An 11004-nucleotide genomic window follows, 5' to 3' on the forward strand; every position below is an offset into this window, starting at 1 on the left:
CCCCAGGAGGATGCATCTCTGTGAACACTTAAAGAAACAAATATATTTTTAGATAATTTATGGATAAGAAGCCTAAGAGTAGAAATTACATTATTTCCACTACCATGAAGTTGGCGGGGGAGGGGGGGGGGCAACCTCACAAGGCAAAGATGTTTCAGAAAAGGTGCAGCCACCTTTCTACTAGTGAATCATAAGGAAAGAACCACATGAAGAAAAAGAAGAAAGAAAGGTGAGTAAACAGACCTAGGGGACTGGAAGTCTTAGATGTATCTTTTAACATATAACCATCTAAAACTAGGTTTACAAGAAAAAGAGTATTGGGACAATTCTCTATAAAATTCCATTACAACAACTACAACAAACCATCAGTAACAAAGTTTGGTTTGGGCTCCTAAAATAATCAGCTTCAATTTTACATGAGTCAGATCTGTGGGGTCATTCAGTTGTCTGGTACCATCAACAAACAACTAGAATTCAAATATGTTGTCTAGTCAATTAGTCATGTCCCACTTTTTGTGACCTCATTTGGGGTTTTCTTGGCAAAGATACTGAAGCGGTTTGCCATTTCCTTCTCTGGCTCATTTTATAGATGAGGAAACTGAGACACACAGGATTAAGTGACTTGCCCAGGGTCACACAACTAGCAAAAATCTGAGATCGAAGCTGAACTCGGGTCCTCCTGACTCCAGACCTAGACTATCCACCGTACCATTTAGCTGCTTATGTGAAAAATGAGGGGTAGTGATAGATGACCTGAAGGTGATAATAACTTGGGTTAAAATCCTTCCTCTGACATATTTGAGTAAAGGAGATAATATGTGGAAATTTTATCTCCATCTGACAGATGTCAACCACTGAAGCAATGAGAGGTTAAGGGATTTGCTTAAGGTCATATAGGCTGAAATTTGTGGCTGAGGTAGGTGTTCTCTCCACAGCTCCAAGCTGCCACTGTATAAGGTTGAGAAGATTGGGGCCAACTATCTATGAGCTTCCATGCTTTTTCCTATTCCTCTTAATCTATATCTATCATCTTCTCCCTCTCTGGTGAGTCATCAGTTTCATCTCTTCCAATGTAACACCTGCTTCTATAGCCTGCCTAATTCAAACTGAGGGGCAGTTTGGGGCTCGGTGGATGGAACACTGGGCTTGGAATCAGAAAGACATGATTTTAAAACTGTCTTCAGACACTAGCTGTGTGACCCTGGGAAAGTCTCCTACTTAACTCTGTTTGCCTCAGTTTCCTTATCTGTAAAATGAACTGGAGAAAGAAATGGAAAACCACTCTAGTATCTTTGCCAAGAAATGGATTGGAATGGAGAAAGACTTGAGGCAGGCTGACCCACCAGCAGGCTATTGTGATAATCCAGGCCTGCATCAGAGTAGTGGAATATCAGAGGAATGGAATGGGGCATAATTGAGAGATGTTGCAAAGGTGAAATTAACAAGCCTTGGTGCCATTTTGGTTATGGGGGAATGAAAGATAGTGAGGAGTCCAGAATGACCCCTAGGATGTGAGCCTGAAGGAGTGGGAGGATGGTGTTGCCTTCACACTAATAAGGAAGGTAGGAGAAGGGGAAGGATTTTGGGGGAAAACTATCTGTTAAGGTACACTGCCTTACATTGGCATTATTATTCCATAATATCAATAACAACTGCACCTTACATTTATAATGAACCTGCAATCTTATAGTTTGAATACTCCTCTCCAAAGGTGCAGGACATGGCCTATTCATACCTCCTCATCTGTCTGTGTCCTCCCACAAACCTTCCACTAGGGCACTTATTTATATTTATTTTTAACAGGATTTGGAATACATGCTGCATAAAATAGGGGTAATTAGAGAGAGAGAGCTAAGATATCAGCAGAGGAATTAATTAAAGTACTGATAAACTTGAAAGCTGGATTTGCCTCAGATAAGCCATAATGCAGACAATCCACCAAGGAATGGTTTAGAAGTGGCTGCATTTTAAAGCTAATGTATTATCATTAATTATCAAAGAATTACAGAAGGAAAAGGAGATGGGCTGATCCTTGGTGTCCTTGTCAGAAGAAATTGAGAGAAGCCTTCAACATTTTAGGTAGACCCCCTCTTACCCTTTCATGATAGGGAACTTTTGGGAGGACCTGGTTAAGAGTCTCATAGGATGGGCTACAACAGATAGGTTGTGAATGGTGTCCTTAGAAATTCTTAATCAATGAAGTCACATATCCATTTTGAATATTTGAGTATATTAGCATTATTAATTTGGAAAATATTATAATCTTTAAGATAATAGGAGTTAGAGATGGAAGAGATCTAAGAGGTCTAAACCAACTCCAGCATTTAAAGATGAGGACAGAGGCTTAGAAAGGTGAAGAGAAGGAGCAGCAAGGTGGTGCAGTGGATAAAGCACTGGCCCTGGATTCAGGAGTACCTGAGTTCAAATCCGGCCTCAGACACTTGACACTTACCAGCTGTGTGACCCTGGGCAAGTCACTTAACCCCCATTGCCCTGCCCCCCCCAAATAGTGATTAAAAAAGAAAGGTGAAGAGATTTGCCCAAGGTCATGTAGGTAGAATTTGAACCCAGCTATATTTACTTCCAATCCAGTATTCTTTCTGCTATACCCACCATGGTTAACAGTTATCCCCTATGAAGTATATGCCATAAAAAATTATAGTAGGGGTTCATTAGTGGTTGAATACTGAATGAACAAATGAATGAATGAATGAATGGGGGTAAATTATACTAACCTCATTTTTATATGGAAGAAACAAGGTACATGTGGTTTGGCCAATGTCATGGTGTAAAATAGGCATGGTCAGAATGAAAACTTTGAACTTTAAATTTTACTTTTGAGACCAGACCCCTAGGGCAATGTCGTTATAAGTATGACAAAAATGAGATGTTAGCAGAAACTTTGGTTGATCCACCTATTTGTATCTTATAATGGTTTCACAAACAGTAAAAAGTAATGCAGATTCGAAAAAATTTTTAATGTAAAAAAAATTGGGGGCAGCTAGGTAGCACAGTGGATAAAGCACCAGCCCTGGATCCAGGAGGACCTGAGTTTAAATCCAGCCTCAGACACTTGACACTTACTTAGCTGTGTGACCCTGGGCAAGTCACTTAACTCTCATTGCCCAAAAAAAAAAAAAAAAAGTACTCCAGATTCTCTGTAGCTATGCAGAGCCATGGGAATGAAGTTCTGCCACCTTCATCAGCTTCATCTTCTTGTAATCCATTCCTTTTTTTTAAGGCAGTGGGGTTAAGTGGCTTGCCCAGGGTCACACAACTAGTAAGTGTTAAGTGTCTGAGGCCGGATTTGAACTCAGGTCCTCCTGACTCCAAGGCTTATCTAGCTACTCCTGTAATTCATTCTTTTTTTTTTTTTTTAGTGATGCAATTGGGGTTAAGTGACTTGCCCAGGGTCACACAGCTAGTAAGTGTTATGTGTCTGAGGCCGGATTTGAACTCAGGTACTCCTGACTCCAGAGCCAGTGCTCTATCCACTGCGCCACCTAGCTTCCCCCTGTAATTCATTCTTGAAAGGCAGAGTGGCTTAATAGAGCTCTGGAGTCAGGGATTTGAATCCAGAACCTCTTGGTGTCCCAGGCTACTCTAAAACTAGGAGGTGGAAATAAGGTGATGATTTGTATTAGTGGAGAGCATTTACATATAAGGAACTCTTTAGACCAATGGGATCACAGGTATGGACACAACCTTTCCACTAAAAAGAAAATGAGGGGCAGCTAGGTGGCACAGTGGATAGAGCACCGGCCCTGGAGTCAGGAGGACCTGAGTTCAAATCCAGCCTCAGACACTTAACACTTACTAGATGTATGACCCTGGGCAAGTCACTTAACCCCAATTGCCTCACCAAAAAAAAAAAAAAAGAAAAGAAAAGAAAATGAAAAAATCCCCAAACCATGGTATTTCTATAACCTCAGAGGTTACAAAGCATGTTACGTACTGTTATTGATAGAAATAAATTATAAAAAAATAAATAATACAGATAAAATGTTATGGGGTATGAGGCAGCTAGGTGGCGCAGTGGATAGAGCACTGGCTCTGGAGTCAGGAGTACCTGAGTTCAAATCCAGCCTCAGACACATAACACTTAGTAGCTGTGTGACCCTGGGCAAGTCACTTAACCCCAATTGCCTCACCAAAACAAACAAACAAAAATGTTATAGGGTTGGGACATATCAAGGAATTTGGGACTATTAAAGTTTAAACTGACCAGCTGAACTAAAGGACATTGGTCTGGAGTAACTCTCCTTGAGAAACTAAGTAATCAAGAGGGACACAGAATTACACCTTCTCACACACAAATCCAATTGGAATAAAATAATCTTTTATTTAGAGAAAAAAAAGAGAGAGATAGACTCTTGAGGGGAGAAAATGGTTTAGAGACATAATTCTCTGGAACCCATTTCTCCTCAAACAGAAGAAAGGCAAAAGCTTTTATAGACTGCAGATGGGATGATCACCACCTGACAATGGAAAGTTCCCTTTAGGGGTTGGGGAAAGCTTGAGTGAGGTGGTGGTCCTGACTTCTGGGGTTATCTTCTGTACCCTGGCTCCAATCAGGCAGCAGCCACACCTAATAGGCTTATCTACCTTACTGTGATTTGCCCAGGTCACACTGAAAATATCTGAGGCTGGATTTGAATTCAAGAAGGTGAGCCTTTTTGATCCCAAGAATATTTGAAATTCTAGCAGTTTTCTTTGCCCCTCAGTGTCAGTATATTTTCACTCCCCTCTCCTACCCCCAAGCACGATGCTTCAGAGTTGCTTGAGTAGGAAGCCTGGAAAATACTAAGTATTAAATAACAATATTCTTACAATGGATGATTAGCATTTGAATGGTGCCAAACCCAGATGTGTTTCTGGCCACTTGAATCATGGAGTTCCTGAAGGAAGTGCTTTCCTAATCATTTCCTTCTGGGTCTATCCACCTGGAAATCAGATAATTAACCTGACAAAAAAAAATTTCCAACTTTAAAATGAACTTCAAAAACCAATCGATTAGAGATTTCATCATGTAAAGGGTCCCACGGAAAACATCTTCAATGCATTTCTGTAGGCTTCAGTGAAAAGTTGTTTGTGAATCTATAAACTTATTTAATTATTCAGTGTAGGCTTTCTGTAGGCAATAAGTGTTTCTCAGTTGTACTGGATATAGGCCTAGAAAATATATAAAATTCTGTGTGTCTAGATAAAAATAGCTCACATTTGCAAAGGACTTTTCTCACAACAACTTTTTGATGTAATCAGAGAATTTAGACCTGGAAGGGCCTATTGGAATCACTGAGCCCAGTCTCCTTGTTTGGACATTAGGAGACTGAAGCCCAGAGTTATTAAATGGTTTGCCCAAATTCTTGAATTGTTTAAATCAATATTAAAAAGTTCACCTTATTTTTTTAAAGCAATAGTATCCCAATGACTTTGTATTAGAGATTATGAAGTGCTATGACCTCAAAAGGATGAAAATTGCAACTAACCCAATGGGCATTGGAAAATTACCTCTCCTGAAATAAGTATCAGAGCCTACCTAGCCTCTCTGGCTCAAAATATACTCCATCAAATTCAGTTTTATTTCAAATACTAGTCTGGTGTAACCCTAAAAGACAGATGTATCTATACAGAGGTGATTCAGGTTTGATGGTACATTCTATTCTTCACTATAACTATGAGATCAAAATATATATATATATAAAGGGCAATGTGGGGCAGTGGAAAGATCATTGGACATGAGGTCAGGAGCCTTGGGTTTAAGTCTCAGTTCTACTACTTAATACCTATAGATCCTTGGGTAAGTCACTACTAGTCTCCTTAGAGTCTCCATTTCTCCATCTTTGTAATAGAGATGTAAGGTGCGTAAGGTATAAGACACATACACGGATATGTACATATGTATATACATACACACATGGAATGTCTAAAGATATATACAGGTGGCTTGAGGAGAGGCATTGATAAATATCATCTGAGATCTGGACTACCTCTAAGAAGAGGAGGAGACCTGGCAGAAGGTTTAGGCAAGCCCCTGAACACCTCATGCTTAGGTACTCTGCACTTCTTCTAGTCTCTGAGAGGAGTACCAGACTAGAATGATACCCATCTGTTATCCCAAATATTGCCAGTCTAAGGGAACATGGGTTCAGAACAAAGCTAATTCATATGTGACTATCTTTTAAAGAATGAAGGGTATCCCATGCTTATACTCACGAGCCTAGCTTCTTCCTACCAGATGCTATACAAAAGACCATCACAAATAGTGAATGATGAGTAAAACAATGAAATCAGAGAAATTACACAGATTAGAATCCAACAGAAAATGCACAAGAGTGAATGGGTTCTTTACATGGAATTAGATGAGATTTCACTCAAATAAGAGAGAAGCCATGATCTCACCCAAGGGAAAATCCTCCAAAGTCTCTAGGAAGGTAAGCTGGAAATAAAGGATATGTTAAGGAACTGGTTTCCCTACATATCTGTAAGAGAGTCTTTCTTTTTTTCCTCCTTGGCATCATTCCTAAAGAGAGTTTAGAACCACTAGAGTTTCTCTTGAAGAAGCATTAAAGAATGTCTCCTTTCCAAAGCTCTCTCAACAACTCTTCCTCTTTCCCCTAGCATCACATCAACATTCTCTCCACCAATTAGGAGAGTCTCATGGAAAACACTCCAGGCTTGGTTGGAAAATTGGATTATAGAGTTAAAAGTACTTGTCCTCTCAACTTAATCACACAACTAACAACTAAATATCTATATCTATAGGCATAACACTTTACAATTCTGAAGTGCTATATAGATGTTATTGTTATATACTTGATCTCAGAAGCTGCCATACATAGGATAGATTTGTTCACTTGAAGTTAAGAGACAAGCTAGAAATTTAATCCTTAACAACAACAAAAACTTTCAGTCAGACAGTATCTCCACTCCAAAATGGGTGAATAAATGTTTTGTCATTACACACTATGCCTATTACTCTCAAACCTCTCTCTTATAAATGTTTAGCCCTTTGAATAGATTTCAAATATATTCTCCCTTTCCCACTTTCCTAGGTAAGGCAGATTCATCTTTAAAAATATCTACAATTGATAATGATATCTATATTGGATAATTTTCCAAGTTCCTGTCTAATTTGACATCAACATGAAGATGGATGAGGCAAATCCAATTATTATTTAATTCAGTACTTTTGAAAAGCCCATGTCTTCTTTAATAGAAATATCCTTATGTTGATGTTGCACTGTTTCAAATCATTAAAAACTCTCATCTCAGAAGAATGAAAATCACAACCCAAAGGATGATGGGAAAAGAACATAGTAGATATAAAAAGAATGTAGAACAGTACTAACTAGTTTGCATCAAGCAGCATGTAAGACATTGTCAAGAATGTGTAGGACCAGAGAAGAAGTGAAACAATTAGGTGAGGAGAGAGACTGAAAGATAGTAGATGAACAATTTAGTGATTACATTGGTGCCTCCGAGATATTAAAAGAATAAGAGGAAGTCTTTCTGTGTTTTGGATAGATCTCCTTTATTTGGGAAAACTGAAGTCCCATAAGAAGAAATGTATAGCCCTTATCAATGGAAAGAATATATATATATATATATATATATATATATATATATATACACCATTGAAATCAGGGACCTACCAAAACATAAACATTGGAAGAAATGTACCTTGAGTGAAGAAGTCAGAAATTAAAATAACGAACTATAGCACTTATTTCCTACATTGCCCAATTGGAAATAAAAAATTTGAAAACTCCTGAAGAAAAGTATTATTTTTAAACATGTACCTATTATAATGTTTTCTGTTTTCAAAACCACTTATTTGTATCCATCAGTCATAACTGAAAAACTAACCATCATTCAAGTGAAAGGGGGATGATCTCAAAATGTCAAATCCATGTCCTCTGTTTAGGCTGTCATTAGCCAATCATTAAGTTGCTCAGACATCCATGATGTTTTCCCTTCCATTTCCACCAGTACTAAGCTAGATTTTTCATGATCTGAAATGGAGAAATCAATTCATGTTTTCAACCTTGTCCAACAACACCTGTTTGGTACAAGTTGTACTATTTGATATAGGCTGGAATGGTTTCCCTTTAAGGGGGCAGAAGTTGATCTTAGGATGTGGTTGGTCCTGGGCAATGGGGTCTGAAATATTGACATTTCTTCTGTATTACCAGAGGGCTTAGTAACCTACAGAGATGATATGCTGGGGCTTATAGGTTTAGCAGAATTCTCCTAGCCCCTTCTGATGCATTTCTGTAAAACAGAAAGAGAATAATGCTATCCTATATATTGGCTGTCAAGGCAAATGTGGAGGTAGAGAGGAGCAGCTTCTATTTGAATTGGTAATTGTATCCTGTTTAATCTCCTATTTCAAGAAAATTTATTTTTATTGAATTGCATGGCCCAAAAGTATTGCATTCCATTTCAATTCTGAGCCTGAATCACCAGACTGATCTGAGCCAGGCCTGGTTCAAAATACTCTTTATTTCACAGATGAGAAAACAGAGACCTAGAAAGGTAAAGGAAAAAAACAAAATGAGCTTGAGGTCCTAATCAAAGGAAGCAAGTATGACCTCATAAATAGAATTGAGACATAGTGGCCTGGAACTAATGATTGGAATATGGTTTTGGACATGTATACTTTGTTAAAAAGAAACAGTATTGGGGCAGCTAGGTGGTGCAGTGGATAGAGCCCTGGTCCTGGAGTCAGGAGGACCTGAGTTCAAATCCAGTCTCAGACACTTAACACTTACTAGCTGTGTGACCCTAGGCAAGTCACTTAACCCTCATTGCCCCACCAAAAAAAAAAAAAAGAAAAGAAAAGAAAAGAAAAGAAAAAGAAACAGTATAACCAATTGAGAAATGGGATATGAACAGGCAGTTTTCAGATGAAGAAATTAAAGCTATCTATAATCTTATGAAAAAATGTTCTCAATCACTATTGATTAGAGAAATGCAAATTAAAACAACCCTGAGGTATTACCTCACACCTATCAGATGGACTAATGTGACAAAAAAGGAAAATGACAAATGTTGGAGAAGGTATAGGAAAATTGGAAAACTAATACATTGTTGGTAGAATCTTGAACTGATCCAACCATCCTAAGGAGCAATTTGGAACTATGCCCAAAGGGCTATAAAACTGACCCAGCAATACCACTACTAGGTCTGTATCCTCAAGAGATCATAAAAATGGGAAAAGGACTCACATGTACAAAAATATCTATAGCAGCTCTTTTTTATGGTGGCAAAGAATTGGAAATTGAGGGGATACACATCAATTGGGAAGTAACTGAACAAGTTGTGGTATATGAATGTGATGGAATACTATTGTGATATAAGAAATGCTGAGCAGGCAGATTTCAGAAAATCTTGGAAAGACATGAACTGATGCTGAGTGAAGTGAGCAGAACCAGGAGGACATTATACACAATAACAACAACATTGTGTGATGATCAGCTGTGATAGACTTCACTCTTCTCAGAAATGCAATGATCCAAGACAATTCCAAAGGACTCATAATGGAAAATATTCTTCACATCCAGAAAAAGAAGTGTGAGATCTGAATGAAGATTGAACCATACTATTTTCAATTTTTGTATTATTTTTTTCTCTTTTTGAGGTTTTCCCCCTTTTGTTCTGATTCTTTCACATGACTAATACGGAAATATGTTTAACATGATTGTACATATATAGCCTATGTCAGATTGCTTGCCATCTTGGGGAGAGGGAAGGGAAGGGAGGGAGGGAGAAAAATTTGGAACTTGAAATCTTACAAAAGTAAATGTTGAAAACTATCTTTACATGTAATTGGAAAAATACTACTAAGAAAAAAAGGAAACAGGAAAGGCAAAAGGGGTTAGGGAACAGATTAGCATTCTACATTGAAATATATACATATACATACATAAAATATACACATTTATGTTTATGTAAAGAAATCCAGGAAAGAGAATGTGGAAACATGGTGGAGACCATTTAAATAATCAAGGCAGGAAGAAATGGCAGTGATTATAGATAACTGGATTATGGAACAGACATCCCAGACAGCAAGAAAAAATGGATGAGAATTTTGTGAAAAATCACAAGTCTGGCACAAAGACAATATAGTAATGATGGCTGACAAATTATCTGCATATTAACCTCTAAGCTATTTTCTCTCTCTCTGTCCCTCTGTCTCTCTCTGTTTCTCTCTCTGTCTTTCGCTCCCCCAAAAGTAAGAGTATCTTATATTTTCTTGATTTACCTTAAAGGTAATTTTGTCCTTCTAAAAGCAAAAGAGGGGCAGTTACATGGGACAGTGGATAGAGTACTGTCCCTGGAGTCAGTAGGGCCTAAATTCAAATCCAGCTTAAGATACTTACTAGCTGTGTGAGATCCTGGACAAGTCACTTAACCCCAATTGCTTCTTTTTTTTTTTTTTTTTTAGTGAGGCAATTGGGGTTAAGTGACTTGCCCAGGGTCACACAAGCTAGTAAGTGTTAAGTGTCTGAGGCCGGATTTGAACTCAGGTACTCCTGACTCCAGGGCCGGTGCTCTATCCACTGCGCCACCTAGCTGCCCCTGCTTCTTTTTTAAAAAGGCAAAGGAGTTAACAAAAGAAAATTCTATTCTGTATCTGATTCTCACTAATAAGGAAGAGCTAGTTCCTGGACTAGAAACGATGTTCTCATCTTGAGAGTTTGTGAAAAAAAAAGAAGAAGAAGAAAAGTTGAGGTTAGTTTGACATGACTCCTAGATGTGGAGAGAATTTCCAAGGGTTTAGAGCAAGGATATATTGAGTTTGATGGGCTAAAATTCTATAGAGGAAGAGGAAGTCAACCCAGAAGGGATGGGAAACACTTTAAAATAAAATTCTGAAGATAAAAAGAGAAAAAAATTCTAATGAAAGAGGTAAAGGAGAATTGTTTGAGAGACCCAGGCGGATGCATGGGGGCATTCATCAAGGCACCTTGGATTTAAAAGGACATGTTGAAAAGATGG

This window comes from Dromiciops gliroides, chromosome 4 (assembly GCF_019393635.1).
Source record: "Dromiciops gliroides isolate mDroGli1 chromosome 4, mDroGli1.pri, whole genome shotgun sequence".
NCBI classification, from domain to species: Eukaryota; Metazoa; Chordata; class Mammalia; order Microbiotheria; family Microbiotheriidae; genus Dromiciops; species Dromiciops gliroides.